We start from the raw sequence: 24,638 nt of genomic DNA, 5'->3' as shown, positions 1-24,638 counted from the left end.
GAACACCTGGAGGTCCAAGAAGCTCTCGTTACATGCACGTGCAGTTCAACTCTTTGAGTGATAATGCAGAAAGTTTGAAGTTAATAACTCATCTCCTTCTACGTTAGGCTATGAACTTATCAATCACCCCTACTGTGGACCGCGTCTACAAAGAAGGATCCGTATGCTCCATCACCGCTGGACTAAATGTGTACATGTAGGAGGGGACTATCTTGAAAAACAAATGTGCTAGATTTTCTAAAATTGACTCCTTCTACTTTAGGCCATGAACTTCCCAATCACCCCTCGTAGTTCTACTGCGTAGTTCGACTGAAATCTGGGAAGAACCTCCTAGTTTGTGGAACAACTCTAAAATGCATAATATCTTGTATGTTACTTTGTTCAAGAAAAGGCACTGATCAACTCAGATTAATACTTGGCCAAAGAAGAGGTAATTAAGTCATTTTGATATGCTGCTGCATCTTCACCATCCCATTTGACAGAGACAGTTAATTTATTTTTCAGATCCGTGACCTCAAGGAACAACTGGCTGCTAGAAGGCAAAGAACTCTAAAATTGAATGAAGACTGTTGTATGTAGTTAGAACCAAGGCCATTATATCTGCCCAATCAACGTCTTAGGAAGTTTCCTGTGCTCATTATGTGCTATTCAGCACAGCTCCAAGATTCTGTCAGTTCTTGCAAAATTAAAGGGGGGAAGTTCAGCCCATCAAGTCAATGCTGGCTATCAGAGGAATCCCATCAATTATTTCTCTATAACGCATTCCACCACCCATTTCTCTAAAAGTGAAGGAAATTCTCACACCTTTAAAAAGGTTCAATCACAAACAAGAGAAAATCTGCAGATGCTTGAAGTCCAAGCAACACACACAAAATGCTGGAAGAACTCAGCAGGCCAGGCAGCATCTATTGAAAAGAGTACAGTCAATGTCTCAGGCCGAAACAGGACTGGAGTAAGAAAGATGAGTGTAGAGTTAAAAGGTGGTGAAGAGGAGGAGAAACACAGGTGACAGGAAGGATGAAGTAAAGTGCTGGGAAGTTGATTGGTGAAAGAGATAGAGGGCTGGAGAAGAGTCTGACAAGAGAGGACAGAAGGCTATGGAAGAAAGAAAAAGGGGACGAAGCACCAGAGGGAGGCGATGGGTGGGCAAGTAGATAAGGCGAGCGAGGGAAAAGGGGATGGGGAATGATGGGGGGGGGGCATTACCGGAAGTTCAAGAAATAAGTTCTTTGTTTTCTTGAAATAACAGACTACAAAACACTATAAAATATATTTTACATCTTTTTTTTTGGGGCAAAGAAATCCCACAAGACTTCCTATAAAGTCTGCTACATCATGGTACTCTCATTACTATTGTTCACTGGCAAGAGCCTGCTTCGTAACAATTTGGTACTCATTACTCAGATACCAAGTATTGAAACTTAAATGAAATATCATTTGACTCCAGCTATTTGTACATTAAGTTATTCTCGAGGTCACAAAGTAGCTATTACAAAAGATTTGTATTGTGTCCTGTTGATTTATTTGTTGAGGTTACTGATCAAACCAAGAATTTCTGTTTACATTGTTGTAGTTATTGTAGTTAGATTGAAATCTGTTTACTTTATTGAAAAACACTGAGGTTTCATTTAGAAAGTATGTAGGATGCTATGGTCGGGTGTAAATAAGCACATTCTATATAACTACTATGTGGATTAATGCATTTCAAAATATGCTATGGTTTCAGCTCCTACAAAATGTATTTTAGTCATACCACAAAGAATGCAAAATTAACTGTGTGCTGTGGAATATGAAGGATGTATAATGCAATATTTCTGGAGTTCAGTGTTGAGCCACTGGAATAAAAGGAAAGAATAAACTGAACTCATTCAAAAACATATTATTCCTAAATTGATGTCACATTATTTTGGCACAATGCCTTATAAAATAACACTTTGCTTATGGCATGATAAAAATATAATTTTTCAGACTTCTCTTCCTTTTTAATTAAGGAAAAGGAATGGAATTACTAAAGAGATCACTGACAGAGCTCAGAAAAAATATATGAATTGCAATATGCTAATTGCCTAATTTTGGCATTCAAAATCAAGACCATTGTCTAACCTTCTACATTCTGAGGGTCACCATTGACCACAAGGTCACTTGGACCAGCTATGGCTACAAGGCAAAGTCAGTGACATAGTAGTCTGTGGTGAATGAATGTCCTTCAGCCTAAATACTCCTTCCTTTTATCACTGGTGCTCTGTCCATCACCATCCTTTCACCACTGGTGCATCCTGCCATTTACAAAATGGACCGTAGTTACCAGCCTAGGCTACTCAAACATCAGTTCCCACACTTGTGGCTTCCAGAAGGGTAAGAGAAGCTGGTGTCTTGGAACTCCATCTCCTGCAGGTTTCCCTCCAAGTTGCAAACCACTCTGACTGAAAAATATCCCTGTTTCCTTTGTATCACTAAGTCTAAATCCTGGAACACCCCGATGCATCAACATGACAACTTGAAACATTGACAATTCCTTTCCTCCTACTTATACTGTTCAACCTACAGCAGGTGCTGTCCTACAGCAGATTGTTTGTTACTCCAGATTCCAGCATCTACAGCCCACTGTATCTGCAATATTGATGTACCTTCACTAGAACTCCGAACTCATTATTCTTAACCCAAAGTCCTTGTGGTCAAAGACTTTCTTAATTGTATCATTCTCTACAGCCTTGAGAGTACCTTCGTCACAGTTAAGCACCATGAACTCCGTCTTTTTAGCATTTAGGTGCAGACCAACCTTATTGTACTCAATTTCCACCTTTGTCAGTAGCTGCTGTGCTTCCTACCTCTGGTCCGAGAGCAGGACTATGTCATCTGCAAAATCGAGATCTGTGAGCGTAACTGGTCTGACCCTTTTGGTTCGCCCTGGTTTTATGGTAAAACCAAGGAGGACATAACGATATGGAAGGCGCTGGCATGGAGGGCTATGAACGACATGAAGGAAATCTGGAAGTCGAACCTGACCAGACGGCTTAAAAAGAGGATTTTCATAGCAATACGGATGAGAGACATGGACACTCACCAAGATGATGCGAAAGTCTCTAGATGGTTGCTATGCATGAATGCTCTGGATGGCTCTTGACATGAGTTGGCAACAGCACATGACGAATGTCGAGCTCTATAACAACCTACAGATGCTCACCACTAAAATCAAGGTGAGAGGACTTCAACTAGCGGGGCACTGTCTACACCACCCCGAGCTACCTGCCAGCCTAGTCACCATATGGGAGCCCAAGCACGGGAGGATGACCTGGGCACCCTCCCAAGACTATGGTCAGCACGCTCCTAGAAGACAGCGGCGCGGCTAATGTAGATGAACTGAACATACTGATGAAGGAGAGGGAGAAGTGGAGAGTCCGTCATTGTGCCCGATCCTGGCCCCCTAGGCCTGAGTTGATGTAGTAGTAGTTCACTAGAAAACCTGTAATTGTTAAGAAGATGGCCGGTCATTTTCTTCTGCAGTATCTGGCTGTTATGTTTGTTCTCAATAAAGACAAGCAGCATGGGTAAAATCTAACACATCTTTATTTGGGACACTCCAGCAATGGTTTCAGCTCGACACGAGTGCATGCGATCAGCTCACCAACTTCACTTCCAGTCCTGGTGAACTGCCCATATTGCACACTGGGAGATGAAGTTCTTTATTATGTACAGTCATAATAACACAGCAGCTGCCTTCCGCATCTGACTGAACAAACAAGAAGCTAGGAGGACTCAGTAGGTCAGGCAGCATCTGTGGAGGAAAATGGACAGTTAATGTTTTAGGTTGAGACCCTTCGTCATAAAGATAGCTGGAGATATCCCACTGTGATTGAAGGAGCCTTCACTCACACCTCCCCTATTGTGACATCTCTGCTTGCACAGAAAAATGAATAGTTTTCCTGGCTTTCACCAACCAACCCACCACCCTACATATCCAATACAATTCTGCCAGCTACAATGTGATACCACAGCTAGCCACATCTTCCCTTCTACAATCTTTCTGCTTTCCTTACAGACCATTCGCTCCATGATTTCCTTGTAACTGCATGGGATGCGACACTTGTCCCTACATCTCCTCTTGCATCGCCATGCAGAGCTTCACACAGCTCTTGCAAGTGAAGAAATCATTCACATGCATTGCCTCCAACTCTCTTTATTGCATCCAGAACTCCCAGTGTAGCCTCCTCTACAATGGTGAGACCAAGCACAACCAGGATCCTCCTTGCTGAGCATCTGTGCTCTGTCCTCCATGGCCATATTGTGCTCCCAGTTTTAATTCCCTTCTTCATTCTCACAACAGTACATCTGTTCCAGGCTTCTGCCACTGCCAGAGGAAGTAAGTGCGAACTAGAGGAAAAATACCTCATATTCCACTTGGGAAGCCGACAACTTGATTATTGAATTCTCAAATGTTAGGGACTGTGCCTCCTCTATTCCTTTCCTTTCTCCTCCTGATCTACCCAGTTCCACCTACACCCACCCCAGACACTCATCATACTGTTACATCCCTCCCTCCTCCACTCATACTCACCTCATCACCCACACCTCCTACAAATGGGTCCCCTCCCCATAATTTTTCCATCAGCCTATTCCACCTACCTTATATCAAAGCTCAAAGTAAATTTATTATCGAAGTATGTATATGTCACCATATATTATCCTGAGATTTATTTTCTTGCAGGCATTCCCAGTAGAACAAACACATGCATACAACTGAATCAATGAAAAACTACACAGAAACAGAGAGTCAATCAATCAATGTGCAAAAGAAGACAAGCTGTGCAGATACAACAAAAATTAATAACAATAATAATAATAATAAAACCCTCCCAACCACCTCCCCCCACACCCAGGGCAGAAACAAATCCAGACATAGATACACCCAGATTGGGCTGTGTCTGTTCCCAGTGTTAGGTGTGGCTGTAACTAAAACCTGGTTGTAAGTATGAAAAGTAATACCCTTTTGCTTTAGAAATGGAGCGATGTCTATGGAATAGAGTGATACGACCGCTGCCTGGGGATCTCCAGGGAGCTAGCACTGGGCATGACAGTAAGTGACCTGCTGGTGGTGCACTGCTGAATAGGCGACCAGACTAGGAAACCCAAAAAAGGAACAGCTAGCGCTCAAAGTAGCTCACCAATACCACAGGCTGCAACTGCTGCGTGTTTCTCAGGAGAGAATTCTACCTACAACTGAGACCACTCAAGCGGTTAAGAGAAGAAAGACACACATGAAATGGTCATTAGAAGTAAACACATTTATAATGCGTGTATACTACCAAGTAACAGAACTTGAGACTGATATACCAGTGTACAAGGACAAACTTCATCAACAATTTATAGCGCAATATCCCTCTATGCAGGTGAATGAACAACAAATAGCAGATCAACGTAGAGCGATAGTAAAAAATAACTTAACCTCTACAGACATGTTAAGCCAAATAAAACATAAAGTTGCACAAATGCTAGAAAGGAAGCAACCAAATGATCACAATAGTAATCAGAATCAGAATATGAATCAGGTTTATTATTACCGGCACGTGACGTGAAATTTGTTAACTTAGCAGCAGCTGTTCAATGCAATACATAATATAGAAGTAAACAAATAACATAAAAATAATAATAATAAGTAAATAAGCAGATCAACTACAGTATATGTACATTGAATAGATTAAAAATCATGCAAAAAACAGAAATACTGTATATTAAAAAAGTGAGGTACGTCTAAGGGATCAATGTCCATTTAGGAATTGGATGGCAGAGGGGAAGAAGCTGTTCCCGAATTGCTGAGTGTGTGCCTTCAGGCTTCTGTATCTCCTACCTAATGGTAACAGTGAGAAAAGGGCATGCCCTGGGTGCTGGAGGTCCTTAATAATGGACGCTGCCTTTCTGAGACCCGCTCCCTGAAGATGTCCTGAGTACTCTGTAGGCTAGTGCCCAAGATGGAGCTGAGTAGATTTACAACCCTCTGCAGCTTCTTTTGGTCCTGTGCAGTAGCCCCCGACCACCCCTACCCCATACCAGACAGTGATGCAACCTGTCAGAATGCTCTCCACGGTACATCTATAGAAGTTTTTGAGTGTATTTGTTGACATACCAAATCTTTTCAAACTCCTAATGAAGTATAATCGCTATATTGCCTTCTTTATAACAGAATCGATATGTTGGGACCAGGTTAGATCAGAGATCTTGACACCCAGGAACTTGAAACTGCTCACTCTCTCCACTTCTGATCCCTCTATGAGGATTGGTATGTGTTCCTTCGTCTTACCCTTCCTGAAGTCCACAATCAGCTCTTTTGTCTTACTGACGTTGAGTGCCAGATTGCTGCGGAGACACCACTCCACTAGTTGGCATATCTCACTCCTGTATGCCCTCTTGCCACCACCTGCGATTTTATCAACAATGGTTCTTTTGCCAGCAAATTTATGGATGGCGTTTGAGCTATGCCTAGCCACACAGTCATGTGTATATAGAGAGTAGAGTTAGAGCAGTGGGCTAAGCACACACTCTTGAGGTGCACCAGTGTTAATCATCAGCGAGGAGGGTATGTAATCACCAATCCGCACAGATTGTGGTCTTCCAGTTAGGAAGTCGAGGATCCAATTGCAGAGTGAGGTACAGAGGCCCACGTTCTGCAACTTCTTAATCAGGGTTGTGGGAATGATGGTATTAAATGCTGAGCTATAGTTGATGAGCCACATCCTGACACAGGTGTTTGTGTTGTCCAGGTGGTCTAAAGCCGTGTAGAGAGCCATGGAGATTGTATCTGCTGTTAATCTACCGTGGTGATAGGCAAACTGCAATGGGTCCAGGTCCTTGCTGAGGCAAGAGTTCAGTCTAGTCATGACCAACCTCTCAAAACATTTCATCACTGTCGATGTGAGTGCCATCGGATAATAGTCATTAAGGCAGCTCACATTATTCTTCTTAGGCACTGGTATAATTGTTGCCTTTTTGAAGCAAATGGGACTTTCTGCCCATAGCAGTAAGAGGTTGAAAATGTCCTTGAATACTCCTGCTAGTTGGTTGACACAGGTTTTCAGAGCCTTACCAGGTACTCCATCGGGACCTTCCACCTTATGAGGGGTTCACTCTCTTTAAAGGCAACCTAACATCGGCCTCTGAGACAGAGATCACAGGGTCATCAGGTGCAGCAGGGATCTTCACAGCTGTAGTTGTGTTAGCTTTTTCAAAGTGGGCATAAACTGCATTGAGTTCACCTGGTAATGAAGCATCGCTGCCATTCATGCTATTGGGTTTCACATTGTAAGAAGTAATGTCTTCCTACAAAATAATGAAGATGCCAATCACTGAAGCACTGATGAAAATACAATTATTTTAATGGCTTCACAGTCAGACATTAACAGCAGCAACACAGATCTTGAGCCTCTGCAGAATGCCAATGATGAAGTTGAGCTTGCAGACAAAATTATCCTAATATTTAACACCACACTAACAGAATATAACAGAACATATGGGCATTGACACAACACTGACCCTACATACCAAAATAAAATTATTACAAAATTTGTAATAATTGATATGCCCTCAACAATGTTATATTAACACAACATTCAGGAAAACTTGAAACACTTTAATAATTACAAACAATAACATACTGTGCAGCATTAACAGCAGTGCAGTGCTCCAAATCAGAGACATTCCTTAATAGAAACTCAAAATTGAGTAATGAAATGAGAATCCTGAAATATCAGAAGAGATTAAAAAACAAAATTGAAAACTTAAGAGCAGAAATAGCTTGCCTCATGGAGTATAAAATGGATATCATGAGCAAGAAACTTAAGAGGAAAGCTAAGGAAATATAAGGCCCATATAAGATATGACCAATCTAACAAAAGCACTGTCAAATTTATAGATGCACTCAAACAAAATTTTGGTGCATACAAAATCAGTCTAAATAGATACTTGAAATGCACCAGATTAAGAAAACAGAATTATCAGTTCAGAAGAAAAGAAAAAGATTTATACAGGACCTTGGAACTAAATTTGACGCAGGAAAATGTCACTAACCCCAGCACAGAATTACCAACAAACACAGAGATAATTTAGTTTTGGTCTAACGTCTTGTCAAACAGGGTGATACACAATCAAAAGGCAAGCTGAATTAGGGAGGAAAAAGCACGCACACATACGACTGAAGAAATGTGAATACCTGAATTTACAAAGGATATGTTGAAAGAGGTTATAAAAATACCCACAAATAGAAAAGTATCGGGAGTGATAATAGTCATAATTATTGGTATAAAAATTATTTGTCTTCATCCATAACTATTAATGCATATCAACAATTTTTTTTAAAATCCTGAAGAAGTGCCTGCATTTTTGCAGAAGGTAAAAAATATCTTTTACCTAAAGGGGAAATCACAAAAGATCCATCAAAATATCATCCTTTTACTTGTTTACAAACTATATATAATATAGTAAAAGATATCTCACAACTAATCACCACACAATGAGATAACCACAATATATTTACAGAGGAGCAGAAAGGGTATGAAAAGATGTAAAGAACAACTGATAATAGATCCTGTAGTTCTAAATCAAGCCCAGAGGGAACGTTGGAGAGGCATAATATGATTAGGAATAGTTAACATGGCTTTTGTGAAAGGCAGGTTGTGTCTTAAGAGCCTGATTGAATTTTTTGAGGGTGTGACTAAACACAGGTAGAGCAGTAGGTGCAGTGTATATGGATTTCAGCAAGGCATTTGACAAGGTACACCATGCAAGGCTTATTGAGAAAGTAAGGAGGCATGGGATCCAAGGGGACATTGCTTTGTGGATCCAGAATGGGCTTGCCCACAGAAGGCAAAGAGTGGTTGTAGACGGGTCATATTCTGCATGGAGGTCGGTCACCAGTGGTGTGACTCAGGGATCTATTCTGGGACCCTTACTCTTTGTGATTTTTATAAATGACCTGAATGAAGAAGTGGAGGGATGGATTAGTAAATTTGCCGATGACACAAAGATTGGAGGTGTTGTGGATAGTGTGGAGGGCTGTCAGAGGTTACAGCGGGACATTGATAGGATGCAAAACAGGGTTGAGAAGTGGCAGATGGAGCTCAACCCAGGTAAGTGTGAGGTAGGTCAAATATGATGACAGAATCTAGTGTTAATGGTAAGACTCTTGGCAGTGTTGGGAATCAGAGGGATCTTGGGGTCCGAGCCCATAGGACACTCAAAGCTGCTGTGCAGGTTGACTCTGTAGTTAAGAAAGCATATGGTGCAATGGCCTTCATCAATCTTGGGATTGAGTTTAGGAGCCAAGAGGTAATGTTGCAACTATATAGGACCCTGGTCAGACCCCACTTGGAGTACTGTGCTAAATCTGGTTGCCTCACTATAGCAAGGATGGGGAAACCATAGAAAGGGTGCAGAGGAGATTTACAAGGATGTTGCCTGGATTGGGGAACATTCCTTATGAGAATAGGTTGAGTGAACTCGGCCTTCTTCCTTTGGAGTGACGGAAGATGAGAGGTGACCTGATAGAGGTGTATAAGATGAGGAGAGGCATTGATTGTGTGGATAGTCAGAGGCTTTTTCCCAGGATAGTCAGAGGCTGAAATGGCTATCATGAGAGGGCACAGTTTTAAGGTGTCAGGAGTAATTTTTTTACACAGAGAGTGTGTGGAATGGGCTGCCAACGACAGTGGTAGAGGCGGCTACAACAGGGCCTTTTAAAAGACTCCTGGACAGGTATATGAAGCTCAGAAAAATAGAGGGCTATAGGTAACCCTAGGTAATTTCTCAGGTAAGGACATGTTCGGTGCAGCTTTGTGGGCCAAAGGGCTTGTATTGTGCTAGGTTTTCTGTGTTTCTATGTAAGTTATCTATACTCAGCCAGATACACCTTCTGAGATACACCTTCTGGGCCAGGTGATTTCCATGGGTTCACTCTCCTGAAGGATGCTGTCAGTCAGCCTCAGAGACTGAAATCACAGATCACGGGGGGGGGGGGGGTCATGGAAGTTTGTGAAGGTACTAAGCTCTGTCTGACAAGTTGAGCATAAAAGGCTTCAGCTTCTACCTTCCATACTCCACCATCCTTACCTTTCAGGTTCTGCAGGCTTTGTTACCTCCATCCAGACTCTGTTGCTATTTCCGCTCTCCGCTCCTCCACCTGCCTTTCACACTTCTTTGCTTAGATCCACCTATTGCTGGCTAATACTTGGCCTATTTCTTTTGCTTCATATCTTTAAACTGGCTATTTCCCCTCTGACTTTCATTCCCGATGAAAAGTCTCAACCCAAAATGCTGACTGCCCATTTCCATTCACTGACTGACCTGCTGAGTTCCTCCAGCACCTTGTTTGTTACTCCAGATTCCAGCATCTGCAGCCTTTTGTTCCTTCTCCATCTGACTGCCATACCGACTGGTTGTGATGGAAATTTATTCAAAAAATATAAAATTCTGTCAGTGTTAAAGTTGGCATGATCTGTGGGAAACTTACAAGTATCTGGCAACAGAATATCTCCCACCACCCACTCACTCCACCAACTCCACTTGCATCATGATACTATTATCAGACCAGATTTCTGACCTAGCCTATATTTGTTTTTTTTCTCTCTCAGCACTTTATTCAGATGGTGCTTCATTCAAAAAAAAAGTCAGCCATAAAATCATTTAATCACAACAGCAGAGCAGCAGTAAAAACAGATGGATGGCTTTTCTTGAAAAGAAGCATATATACATTCATAGTTCTTGCAAAATATACATGCTTTTTTATTATTGGTTCCAATATTCAGTGTCAATTGCATGCTCCACTATGAAAATTCTATGAAAGGCCTGCTTATCCCACAGGCAGTTGGCTTCTACATTTGAGACCTTGACCTCTGAGTGGTATGCTCTCCAATACTTCCAAAATGGGAAGGGATAGGCACAAGAGCAGTGGATATAGAAACTGCCAGTACTTAGACTTTAAGACATAGGAGCAGAATTAGGCCATTAGGCCCCATCGAGTCTGCTCTGCCATTCAATTATGGATGATTTATTAGTCCTCTGAATCCCATTATCTTGCCTTCTCCCTATAGCCTTTGATGTCCCTACTAATCAAGAACCTATCAATCTCAGCTTTAGAAATAGCAAATGACTTGACCTCCACAGCCATCTGTGGAAATGAATTCCACAGAATCACCAACCCCTGGCTAAAGAAATTCCTTCTCACCTCTGTTCTAAATGGACATCCCTCTATTCTAAGGCTGTGCCCTCTGATCCTGGACTCCCCCACTATAGGAAACATCTACTCCCTGTCCACTCTATCTAAGCCTTTTAATATTCGATAGGTTTTAATGAGATTCCCCCCCCGTTTTTCTAATCTGTTGCCCTATTTTGGACGCCGTCCATGCTCTATGTATAAATGTTATTGAGCTAAGGAGATAATAATACATGCACAATTGTTTCAGGCTTTGAGATTCAGTTCTGTTATTTCCTAATGCAAACAAAGTCACCTGATCAAATCAAATTTTGGGCAGAAACAGCTGTTGTAAGAGTACTTTTTTTTTGCTGTTCTACACTTCCACATTCCTGGAACCACTTAACTTACTGCGGTGTCATACTTCAAATCCTGAACAAGCAGTGCCCCTTTTAGAAAGTCTTTTCTAACAAAATACATCAGGAATTCATGGATATGGAATTTACTTAAGTAGGTAAAGCTGGAAACAAATGCATGTTGGATTTGCTTCGACAATGAAAAAAAATGATCCTTTTGTTTAAGAACATATCAGTCTCTCAGAGGAAGAGAAAAATCTGTTATGTGAACTAATTACATGCACTGCATTCAGATCTTTCAAGAGGGAATTTAGCGATGAGAGATGCAGCATGAGAACTAGCTCTTTGGGTCACTCAATCTACACCAACCATCAACCGCCCATTTACATTAATCCCACATTAAACTCATCTTTAATTTTCCCTGCATTTCTCAACTTCTACCACCTCCCACCACTCACTTACAGACTTGGGGCAACTTGCAGTGCCCAATTAACCTAGCAAACCAGACTCACTGTTAGGATCAGGGAGAAAACCTGAGTAAGATGCTATAAGAGGCCATCTTCATGCCTTTCAACAAAAAATTGTTCTCCCCTCAGAAATGATACAAATTCCATTTGGATTAGCAGCAATTTTACCTTGTTCGCTTTCTCTCATCCTGTATCAGCAAATATTGAAATAATCAATTGCTGACATTAGAGGCTCTAAAGCATCTATTAAACCAAAATTCAGACTAGAATTTCAAAGTGTAGTAGTGCTATTTAAACTTCCATCAAGAATGATAATTGCTTTCCACTTATTTCACACCCAAGTTTTTAACCTATTATGGTTTTGCATTCTCAGTTGCTCACCTAACTTTATGGGTTCCTAATTAATTATTTCACATTTTCTTTTTTTTAAGTCTAACCTGAATGTTTTTACCTTTGGTAATTATGCATCACCTAATTTCACCATCTCCTCTCTAATTTAAATTCTTTACCGTCAGGCCCCCATTAAGATTCTTTCTCCATCTAAACTCTTCAAATGCTGTTCATATTTGCAGCCTTAATCTTGTCAACACACTTAACTTACTACAATCACAACAATCACAGAAACCCGATCATTTTGTTTTACGTTCATCAACTCCATCCTTCTTTCAAACGTATTTCTTTTTTGTTGTAAGAGGCACATTCCCTAAATTCCTGAGTTTTGACTAAGGACATTTTAGTGATCTGGCAGAGAATTTCAGACCTTGATCATGCCAGTCATTTAGAATAATATTTGAGAATAATAGTTTCTAAATGAAAGAGCTAAAGATTTTGGATTTGAAGAGAAACAGATGACAAGTTTACTGGGAAGAGAATACTTGATGATGGAGGGCTGCAATCTATCAGCTACAATGGGAGTTGGGAAGGAATGATGTATTTTTATAGATATGTGAGATTAGGTACAACAGGCCATGTGTATCTCAAGGACAAAACCAGTTCATGATAGTAGACAACAGGAATTCTGCAGATGCTGGAAATTCAAGCAACACACATAAAAGTTGCTGGTGAACGCAGCAGGCCAGGCAGCATCTCTAGGAAGAGGTGCAGTCGACATTTCAGGCCGAGACCCTTCGTCAGGACTAACTGAAGGAAGAGTGAGTAAGGGATTTGAAAGTTGGAGGGGGAGGGGGAGATCCAAAATGATAGGAGAAGACAGGAGGGGGAGGGATGGAGCCAAGAGCTGGACAGGTGATAGGCAAAAGGGATACGAGAGGATCATGGGACAGGAGGTCTGGGAAGAAAGACAAGGAGCGGGGGGGGGGACCCAGAGGATGGGCAAGGGGTATATTCAGAGGGACAGAGGGAGAAAATGGAGAGTGAGAGAAAGAATGTGTGTATAAAAATAAGTAACAGATGGGGTACGAGGGGGAGGTGGGGCATTAGTGGAAGTTAGAGAAGTCGATGTTCATGCCATCAGGTTGGAGGCTACCCAGATGGAATATAAGGTGTTGTTCCTCCAACCTGAGTGTGGCTTCATCTTTACAGTAGAGGAGGCCGTGGATAGACATGTCAGAATGAGAATGGGATGTGGAATTAAAATGTGTGGCTACTGGGAGATCCTGCTTTCTCTGGCGCTCAAGGGAGTCCAACGGGATCCCACCACTAAGCACATCTTTCCCTCCCCCTCTCTCTCTGCAGTCCACAAGGATCGCTCCCTACGCGACTCCCTTGTCCATTCGTCCCCCCCCCCATCCCTCCCCACTGATCTCCCTCCTGGCACTTATCCGTGTAAGCGGAACAAGTGTTACACATGCCCTTACACTTCCTCCCTTACCACCATTCAGGGCCCCAAACAGTCCTTCCAGGTGAGGCAACACTTCACCTGTGAGTCGGCTGGGGTGATATACTGCGTCCGGTGCTCCCGATGTGGTCTTTTATATATTGGTGAGACCCGACGCAGACTGGCAGACTGCTTTGCTGAACACCTACGCTCTGTCCGCCAGAGAAAGCAGGATCTCCCAGTGGCCACACATTTTAATTCCACATCCCATTCCCATTCTGACATGTCTATCCACGGCCTCCTCTACTGTAAAGATGAAGCCACACTCAGATTGGAGGAACAACACCTTATATTCCATCTGGGTAGCCTCCAACCTGATGGCATGAACATCGACTTCTCTAATTTCCGCTAATGCCCCGCCTCCCCCTCGTACCCCATCTGTTACTTATTTTTATACACACATTCTTTCTCTCACTCTCCTTTTTCTCCCTCTGTCCCTCTGAATATACCCCTTTCCCATCCTCTGGGTCCCCCCCGCCCTTGTCTTTCTTCCCGGACCTCCTGTCCCATGATCCTCTCGTATCCCTTTTGCCTATCACCTGTCCAGTTCTTGGCTCCATCCCTCCCCCTCCTGTCTTCTCCTATCATTTTGGATCTCCCCCTCCCCCTCCAACTTTCAAATCCCTTACTCACTCTTCCTTCAGTTAGTCCTGACGAAGGGTCTCGGCCTGAAACGTCGACTGTACCTCTTCCTAGAGATGCTGCCTGGCCTGCTGTGTTCACCAGCAACTTTTATGTGTGTTTTATGATAGTAGAATTAGTTACGGGTTTATGCATGGGGAACATTGAGTAAGACTTCTGGCAGTGCTAAATGAGCAGGAAAAATGAAACAGACAGTTGAATGGATTGCCTTAAACTTACTGGGGGAGAAGGCCATGGGATCTTTAGATTTGGTGATTAGTATGGAAGTCAAGGGGAGGGGATTATAACTGTTTACAGATATTCCCAAATTCGGGGAGTTGCTGGAATCCATAAATTGGATGACACTTTATTGTGAAGTGTTGTGGTTTCAGTTGTGTGAGACAGATAAGGAAGAACTCACCTGATATGCATACATGGTTAAGGTAAACCATTCATGTAAATTGGGTTTTTTAGATGACATGATCCAGAATACTTGATTAAAAATTTTCCTGAGTTTACTCTCCGATGTCATTCTTGTGCCTATGGTTAAAATCCTTAATGTAAGTCTGGCTACATTAACTGGATTTGATTGTACTTTGAAAATAAGGTTTACAATATTCAATGGGATTCCATACCATTAGTGTCCAGGTAGTCTGTGCTCCAATGTTGAAAACACTAGGTGGCAGCATAAGCAAATTGTGAAGATTCAGAATTTGGAAATTCTAATGCATCAAGCAGGGGACAGGGTAACAATGGTTCAGTTGTAGATCCACTACTTAATACTTCATTTGTGTTGGAGTTGGAAAGTTTGAGGATCTGGCCACTGGACAATTAGTGGCCTGATGGAGCAGAGGTGGTGTTGTAAACAGGGGTTGAGCATTTGGAGGGAATGGACACTGTTGTAACAGAGGGGTTATCAAGAATTGTCATTTTTGCTTGTGGGGGGGTGAGATCATGGGGTCAGAGTGAGGGTCTGGAGATCAGAGATGGTATTGTGCAAAGGTGATAGGTGCCAAGAATGAAGGTGAGTGATTCCGTCCAGCATGGTACAAGTCTCAAGAGTGCCCAAGAATGGTTCACGAACTCCTATTGTACTCCAAATGGAGCTTTTCATTCAAAGTGATGTAATCCTGGGCCTGCTAACGTGGAGTTCACCTCAGGAATAAGGATGACTTACACCAGGAAATAGATGGTCAGAATTCTGATTAAAGCAAACCTATCTATTAGTCTTAAAAATAAATGTTGAAGAAAAGTGTAACATTGTCAAATCAGCAACTTTTTTAAAAAGAAACCAGAGAAAAGGGGAAAGATGCAGTGAGATGTTCACCTTGTTATATCTGTACATGGCCTTAATGGGGTGAATGGGGTTTCAGGGAGGGGTGGCACCTCTCAAAGGGGTGGCAATTCATACTCCCTTGGGAGTAGCTTGTCCAATGTTGGCCCCCACTTGGCACTCAGCACTGACCTATGGCTCCAAGCACCCATTTGCCGGTGACAGCGGCCACACCTTGGTAAACTGCTTTGACAAGCAGGCGAGAGTAACTCTTTGGTCTTCAGCCCTTGGTGAGTTTGGGCTTGTCTACCCAAGCTAGCAAAGACTGCATGGAGGAAACCACTAGTCTGGATCAACGTGCAGGAGGGCAGACCCAGCGAGGCGCTGAGGAGCGCTTAGAGCATGAAGCGGAACTAAGAGTCATCCACTGCATCTGACTCCATCTCCAGTCATCTTGACTCCACCTTGCCACTGGATACTGATGGTCTCAGGCATGTGACTGAGGTTGATGCTGCAAACTCTTTCTCACTTAAAACTAAGTCTTTGTACAAGTCACTATTGTCATCCATCCTTCCCAACCCAAACTATCCTAAGCCCTGTGGTGACAGGCTAGCAATGAAGTGGCAGGTGTGGGTATGTAGGGTAATGTAATTGGTGGCTATGTACAGAATTCACAACCAACACTGGGTTGCAGTTCATTTCAAGAGATGGGTATGACATGATGAGGTAATTATGTAAAGAACTTTTAGCACACTCTGCGTTTAGTATTTAGTGTTCAATAAATGAGTGTTATGGCTCTTATGAAACATAAAACACCTCTGCCAATTTGTTTGTGAAAACCTATGTTGGTGACCCCGATGCTCGAAGACGATTCCAGACTTACTGAACACGTCGGCCAATGTAGTCTTTTGAAACTGCCGGACTTTTGGGAGCAATATGTCTTTGCTTGGTTTGTACAAGCCAAGGCCCAGTTCGCGTGGCGAGAAATCTCTGTCGATGACACCAACTTTTACTATGTGGTAGCATCACTCAGAAATCCCACGGCTGTGAGAGTAGTGAGTCGACTAGAACACTCAGTTGAACACCTTTTACAGGCTTTTGGACTGAGCACACTAAACAGTTGCTCTCTTTGCTCAGTCTCAGCGATGCTAAGCTATCGGAGCCAGTGGACCACATGCTCTCTCTCCTGGGAAATCACCATCCTGGTTTCATTTTTAAAGAACTCATCATGCAGCAAATGCCTGATCAAGTTCACATATCTCTTGCTAATGCACCCGTGAATGACTATAGGGAGCTTGCTACAATGGCTGATAGTCTACACTCAGCTAGGCAGTGGTGCATCATTCCTTCTCCTTTCCCTACCTCAATAAGCCTGGTCAGCAAGGCCTCCACCATAAGGATGCCAGTGACTGCAAAACAGATAATGCCAGACTTGTGCTTTTACCACGCTCGCTTTGGTATGAACGCAGGAAGTGCCGACTGCCTTGCAGCTTTGACAGTGCCAGCACATTGGGATAGCAGAGTTCTGTGAACACTGTGGGCTCCAGATGTCTACTGTTCACTAAGGACACTCTTTCAGGTCAACACTTCCTGTGTGACACAAGTGCTCAAGTGAGTGTGCTGCCAGCATTGCCTCTTGATGAAAAGGCAAGGAACAACAAAACCTCGCTGCAGGACTCCAACGGCAGCAGGATCCGGACTTACGGGACACGGTGGGTGATGCGCTGCTTCAGTAGGTGACATTTCACATGGGTCTTTGTCCTGGCTAAAGTGGCTAGACCGCTGCTTGGTGTAGATATCCTGTGTGTCCAAAAACTGTTGGTCGATCATGAGAACTGCTTGATTCTGGATGTCAAGGAGTTTGGGTTGTTACCCTGCTCCCCAAGTAAGTAGCCACAATGACTCTTTCAGGTGCATACACCATCGCATGTGAGTTTACTCGACTGCAGGGTGAATTCCCAGAACTCACCATGCTCACAGTCTCCAGTTGATAAACATGGGTCAGACACCACAACTGGCCCGACAGTCCATGCATGTGAGTGTAGACTGGACCCAGAAAAGCTGGCAACTGGGAAACTGAGTTTGTCAAGATGGAAAGACTTGGGTTTGTACATCGGTCGAATAGCCCCTGGGCTTCACCCTCCATATGGTCCCTAAGTCTGTTAGCGGTTGCTGCTGAGATTACCGACACCTTAAAGAGGCCACCATCCCCAATTGTTACCCAGTCCCATTATTCAAGATTTTTCCGCACGTTTAGCCGGAAAGTTAATTGTTTTTTCGAAGTCAAAGTTAGGGCCTACCATCAGGTGCCGATGTGCTAGGAGGACAAAATGGCTGTGATAACCCCGTCTGGCCTTTTTGAGTTTCTGCGCATGCCGTTTGGACTGAAAAATGCAGCACAGACTTTCCAATGGCTGATGCAGTCTTATCAAAAGACTCAGATTTTCTTTTTGTTTACCTGGATGACAGACTTACTGCCATTGCAGCCAAATCTGAACATGCATCTCATCTCCGCACAATTTTCAAGCACTTAAGCCAACACAAGTTGATTTTTAACTCTTCTAAATGCCAGCTTTGGTTGTTAACCGTTGACTTTCTTGGCCAATGCCGACTTTCTCGGCCAACGCTGACTTTCTCAGCAGAAGCTGCAAAACCCTTCCTATCAAAGGTAGCTGCTGTTATGGATTTCCCACCACCCTGCACTACAAAAAACTTATAACTTTTAGGCATGGTAAAATCCTATCAACACTCCATTCCATGAGCTACTGAACTTATGCTTCTCCTGTAAAGTGTGCTTAAAGGCAATGCCCCTAATCACATGTGTGACTGGTCAGTGGACATGACCAGGGCATTTGATGATACCAAACAAGCTCTTTCCAATGCTACCCTCCTGGTGCACCTGCTCCCCAATGTACCGATAGCTATTACTACTGAGGCTTCAGTCTATGCAATGGGTGTTGTGCACGAACATTTGGTCAGAGGTGTGTGGCAGCCATTCGCCTTCTTCAGCTGACAGCTCTGCCTCCCTGAAAGGAAGTACAGCACATTTGACCACGAGCACCTCAGTCTCCATCTGGCTGTCCGCCATTATTGTTTTCTCCTAGAGGGTCGCCATTTCACAGCGTATGTTGACCACAAGCTCCTCATGCATGCGATGGCCAAAATATCCTTGGTCGGAACAGCGGCAACACCATCTGGCCTGCATATCAGAGCTCACAATCTATATACAACATATCAAGGGGAAAAATAACGCCGTGGTTGGTTGCCCCTTATGGCCAGCCATTGAGGTCATATACATTGGGTTTGAATATGCTGGCATGGCAGCTGGCCAAGCTACTGACCCAGAGGTCCAGGCTTAGCGAACAGCAGTCATGGTCTGTGGTTCACTGACATTAATTCGGGGAAACTGGGGTTTCTCTCCTATGTGATGTCTCAACCGGTTGCCCTCGGTCTGTAGTGCCTGCAAACTGCAGGCAGACTGCTTTTGACTTCATACATGGGCTCTCTCGTCTGGTCCGGAAGGCCTCACAGAAACTAGTTGCACTAAAGTTTGTGTGGCCCAGCCTTAGAAAGGACATGCGTGATTGGACTGCAGCCTGTGTGGAGTGCCAGCAAGCAAAAATTGACCATCATGGGCATTGGCATCTTTGAGGTTCCTGAGCAACACTTTGATCATGTCAATGTGGACCTTGTTGGTCCTCTTCCCCACTCCCATGGTTTCACACACCTTCTGACCATGGTGAACCATACCACCAGTTGGCCAGAGGTCGTCCCTCTAGCATCGTCAATGTCTGCAGATGTGGCTTGGGTGTACATCAGCACCTGATTGCTCAGTCTGACACTCCATCTGCTATTTCCTCTGGCCGTGGTCCCCAATGCACATCAGACCACTGCGCTGCGATGGCCTCAGCGTTAGGATACATCACACCATGGCATATCTCCCGCAGTCTCATGGCCTATGCAAACAGTTTTATTGCTCCCTAAAGACCACTCTGAGGGTTTCCTTGATGGATAAGTGGTGGCATGATCATCTCCCATGGGTCCTGCTGGGACTCAGAACAGCTCCAAAGGAGGACCTGCAGTCGCCGTTGCTACAGTTCTTTGTGGGAATGGGACCGTCTCTCGTGGTTTCTTGGAACACCATGGGTGTGGCCTAAGAGCTTCGCTCGCCTTTGGAGGTCAGAGATTTCGTGGCTCTGGAGGCAGGGGGGATCGGAGGTTGGTGTCCAAACTGGATCGGTGTGTCGTGGGAGTTGGAACATCTAAGGCTGTGTGCCCGGAGACCAGAGATCTTTGGGCACAGAGCTCAGAAAAAGTGACACAATGGACTTCTAACATCATAAACCATCAAGTTGTTTGTTATGTCTCCCCTCTCGCTGTGAAACGGAGATATCTCTTTCTCCCTTATTAGGGAGAGGGACAGCCTGTGGTATGTTGAATACTGGGTGAACAAGTAGTCTTTGGGGTACTGCAAGTCTGTGTCGTTGCTGCTGCTTTGCTGACCCTTGAGTGCTCGGTGGCGGGTGCCAACGCTTTCTTTTGCTGGTGGGGGGAGGGGGTATCATTGCTTGATGCCGCTTATGCGTGAGAGGGAGGTAAGGTGGGGTGGACTTTGGGGTTCTAACATTTAACTGTCATTCATTCTTTGGGCACTTCTCTGTGTTCATGGATGGTTGTGAAGAAAAAAGCATTTCAGGATGTATATTGTATACATTTGTCTGACATTAAATGTACCTTCGAAACCTTTGAAACCTTGAAACCTTGAATTGGCATAGGGGCAGCCATTACCAGTGTCAAGTGATTTTTATTCCTGACACCACGTCCACCTGGTTAGCCTCTCAACAGCGTTCCACCCTCCTCAGTAAATCCAGTTCCTTTGCACCTGTTTCTACCTCCCAGCATGACATACAGCACTCTTGGGTTCCTGTTGACCTAGATTCCACACCATATTTGTTTTCGTCCACCATAATGCACACCAACATCCCCTTAGGCCCCTTTACGATGGCCCTTTCCGCATTTTGGAAAGGAGAGAGAAGACTTTTATCATAGATAAGAGAAGTCAGCCTGGAAGTGGTCCACCAAGATTTTGCTATCATACCCCTGCTGTCACGACATGACAATGAGCATGTCTTCCACCCTTGGAACATAGGATCCAAGCTGTGCTGCTTGTCCATGCTCACAATGCTAGTTTTAGTGAATTCGGGGGTGGGGGGGTGTCTGGGTAGTGTAATGTAATTGGTGGAAACGTACAGAATTCACAACCTCCAATATTGGGTTGGGGTTCACTGTAACAGGCAGGTCTGACGTGATGAGGTAATTACATAACAGTGCTTTGTGTTTACTTTTAGTGTCCAATAACTGAGTTGCTACGGCTTTTCTGAAACAAAGCACCTCTGCCTTTTCATTTGTGGTAACCTGCTGGTACACGGGCAACCATAGCTACAAACCTGCACACTGGTGGCTGAGACCAGAGGGTCATTATCTACTGACATGGAGCAGCAGTGGCAACCACCTGAGCGACTGAGCAGCCCTCTTCAGGAATGCACTGCTCATCTCCATGGTATAAGGAAGGGGCTAGAAAAGTGTCCTCGACATTACCTGCTCCAATCCTTCCCTGGATAGTTCACAGCAGTGGCAGGGATTCTATCACAGTGGCTGAAACACACTAAGAGGAAAATTAAAAACTATTCCTCGAACCCTCTTTGCATGGAATGGGCGCACACTGCTAGACAGAGTCGATGCTGATACACCTCAGAGGGGAACTGCTCTAATAGGGAGAGAATCAGCTTGGTATAACATCGATATCGCAGCCCTGAGTGAGACCCAGCTTGCAGATGCTGGCAAACTTTGTGAAAGGGGTGCAGGATACACATTCTTTTTGAGTGGAAGAGGAAATCAAGACTGACGTGAGGCTGGGATTGGATCTACAGTGAAGGCAGATCACTGGCAACCTTGCTGGACCATCAAGAGGTTTGGATGGCTGTCTCATGTCTATGAAACTCACACTATCACATGGTATGAAGCATCTACCTTCATCAGCACTTCACCAACCATGACCAAGCCAGGTGATGTCAAGGACAAATTCTATGAAGATCTGCAATCAGTTATTGCCACTGTTCCCAAAGCCGACAAGCTGACTTCAACACAAGAACTGGCTCTCACAACACCTCCTGAGATTGGGTCTTTGGGAAATACAGCATTGGCCATAGCAACAGCAACAATCTCCTACTACCCCAGACAAGTGCCAAACATGAATTGTTGATCACCAACACCATCTTCCACCTTCCCACCACAACAAAACTCTTGGATGCATCCCCTTTTTAAGCACGGGCATCTAATTGACTACGTCATTATCAGGAACAGAGACAGGCAGGATATAAGGGTGACAAAATCTATATGTGGTGCTGAATACTGGACAGCCCACTATCTTATCATTTCGAATCGAAGCAGCCATATCCAGTCCAAGAGGTGCCCATAAAAAGTCAACAGAGAATGACTCGGATGTCTCACCATTGTCCTGAACTTTAGCTTGCATGCCATCATGGAATAGAGTCATAGAGCTGTAGAAAAGCACAGAACAGAAACAGGCCCTTTGGTCCATCTAGTCCATGCTGAATCATTTTAAAGTGCCTACTTCTATCGATGTTCACTTGGACCATAGCCGTCCATACACCTGCCATCCATAGTTGTTCAAACTTCTCTTAAACATTGAAATTGAGCTCTCATGCTGCAACATAGTGATGAACTTCTTTGGGCATCTGTACTTTGACATGATCTTCCACAGACCCTCTCTGCTAACAGATAGATATAGCAGGAGAACAGGTCAGAGTTTTGCTCTTGACTTTTCTCTTCCAACAAATACTATGTCAATAGTCCTACGTTCTTTCTGGAATCCACACTGGTTCTCCGGTATGATATGTGATGGTTGAGAAGAAGACAACCCAAGAACTTGCCTGCAATAGACAGCAAGAATATCCCTGGTAGTTGTCTCAGCACTGTTGGCTTCCCTTTCACTTATACAGGTGGATGATGACTGCATCTTTAACTTTCTGTGGAATTGTTTCTTTCTGCCACAAGAGTTGGAAGTTCTGACAGAGCTTTCCTGTTAGCACTGCACCACCTTTCTTGTAAGCATCAGCTGGTATTGCGTCTGATCCAGGTGTTGTCATAGCCTGTTGCTATTCAGAGTGGTGTTTTCCACCATGTTGACTGATGCCTTCAGAAATGGCGACATAGGCAAAGACTTCAGATTTCACCTTGATGGGAAACTCTTCAACCTCAGAAGGTTCCAACGAAAAACTAAGGTTATGACAAACGTCATCAGAGACTTTTTTTTACTCGTGATTGTGCCCCCAATGCTGATTCAAAAGACAATATGCAGCGCTGTGTCGACATGTTTTCTGATGCGTGTACCAACTATAGGATTACTATCACCAGGTAGAAGATTGCAGTAATGCATCAGCCAGTTCCAGGAAAAACACATGTTAAGCTAATACTCCACTTGGAGCATTGTGAGCAATCCTAAGAAAAGATGTGGTGGCATTGGAGAGAGTCTAGAGGAAGCTCACAACAATGATTCTGGGAATGGAATAGTTAACGCACAAGAGCATTTGATGTCTCTGGGCCTGTAATCACTGCGATTTTGAAGCATGAGGGGGGATCTCATTGAAATGTATTGAATATTGAAAGGCCAAGATAGAATTGATGTGAGAAAGGACATTTCCTATAGTGGGGGAGTCTAGGACCAAAGGACACAGCCTCAGAATAGAGGGATGCCCATTCAGTACAGAGATGAGGAGAAATTTCTTTAGCCAGAGGGTAGTGAATCTGTGGAATTCATTGCCACAAATGGCTGTGGAGGCCAAGTCATTGGATATAATTAAAACAAAGGTTGATAGGTTCTTGATTTGTCAGGGAGTCAAAGGTCATGGGGAGATGGCCAGAGAATGGGATTGAGAGAGATACTAAATCAGCCACGAATAGCAGAGCAGCCTCCATGGTCTGAATAATTGATTTCTGCTCCTAATTCTTATGATCTTATGTTTTCACTGTATCTTGGTACATATGACAATAATCAACTAATTCCAATTCTACAAGTTGGTTTATACAGTTTTACCAGCATCCCCCACAATCGTCCCTCCCATCAACATCATACTGTACTTGGGCTGCTCAACAATTTTAATTTTAATTTACTAGGAACTGCGATTGATTTCAAGAAATTAGGATAATATTGACAATGGGTAATAAAGTAAAGTCAGAGACAATCAGCAAATCTATTTAATCATATATGACATGTGGCATCACAGGTAAGGCTTACCTTTATTTCCCATTTTTACTTTCCCTTGGGAAGCTGGTGTTGATCCATGTTCTTTTATCATTGTGAACATGTAAAGCTGGCTTTCCATAAGTCCATTCTAACTTGCTGTAGTCACTGTGGTGAAGATGTCTCTGCAGTACTTTCAGGAGAGTGATTCATGATTTTGTAAATAAAAGGGTAAATGAGCAATAATGCAAGTCAGGCCAATGTGTGACCTTAAATGATCTTAGAGTTGTGGTGTCCCCATATGCTTGTCATAGTTGCCATAGAAGCATTAGATTACTACAAACTCCTAAGGAAGTAGAGGTGCTGCCACGCTTTCTTTGTAATTACATTTATGTGCTGGTTCCAGGACAGGTCCTCTGATATATTAATACCGAGGAGCTTCAAGGTGCTGACCCTCTCGACCTCTGATCCTCTGATGAGGACTGGCTCGTGGACCTCCAGTTTCCTCCTCCTGAAATCAATAATCAGTTCCTTGGTCTTGCTGACATTGAGTAAGAGTTTGTTGTCATGGCACCTTTCAGCCAGATTTTCAACTTCACTCCTATATATTGATTGATCACTACTATTGATTCAGCCTACCACAGC

This window comes from Mobula hypostoma, chromosome 2, assembly GCF_963921235.1.
Source record: "Mobula hypostoma chromosome 2, sMobHyp1.1, whole genome shotgun sequence".
Classification (NCBI taxonomy): Eukaryota; Metazoa; Chordata; class Chondrichthyes; order Myliobatiformes; family Myliobatidae; genus Mobula; species Mobula hypostoma.
This window is presented reverse-complemented; position numbering follows the sequence as displayed.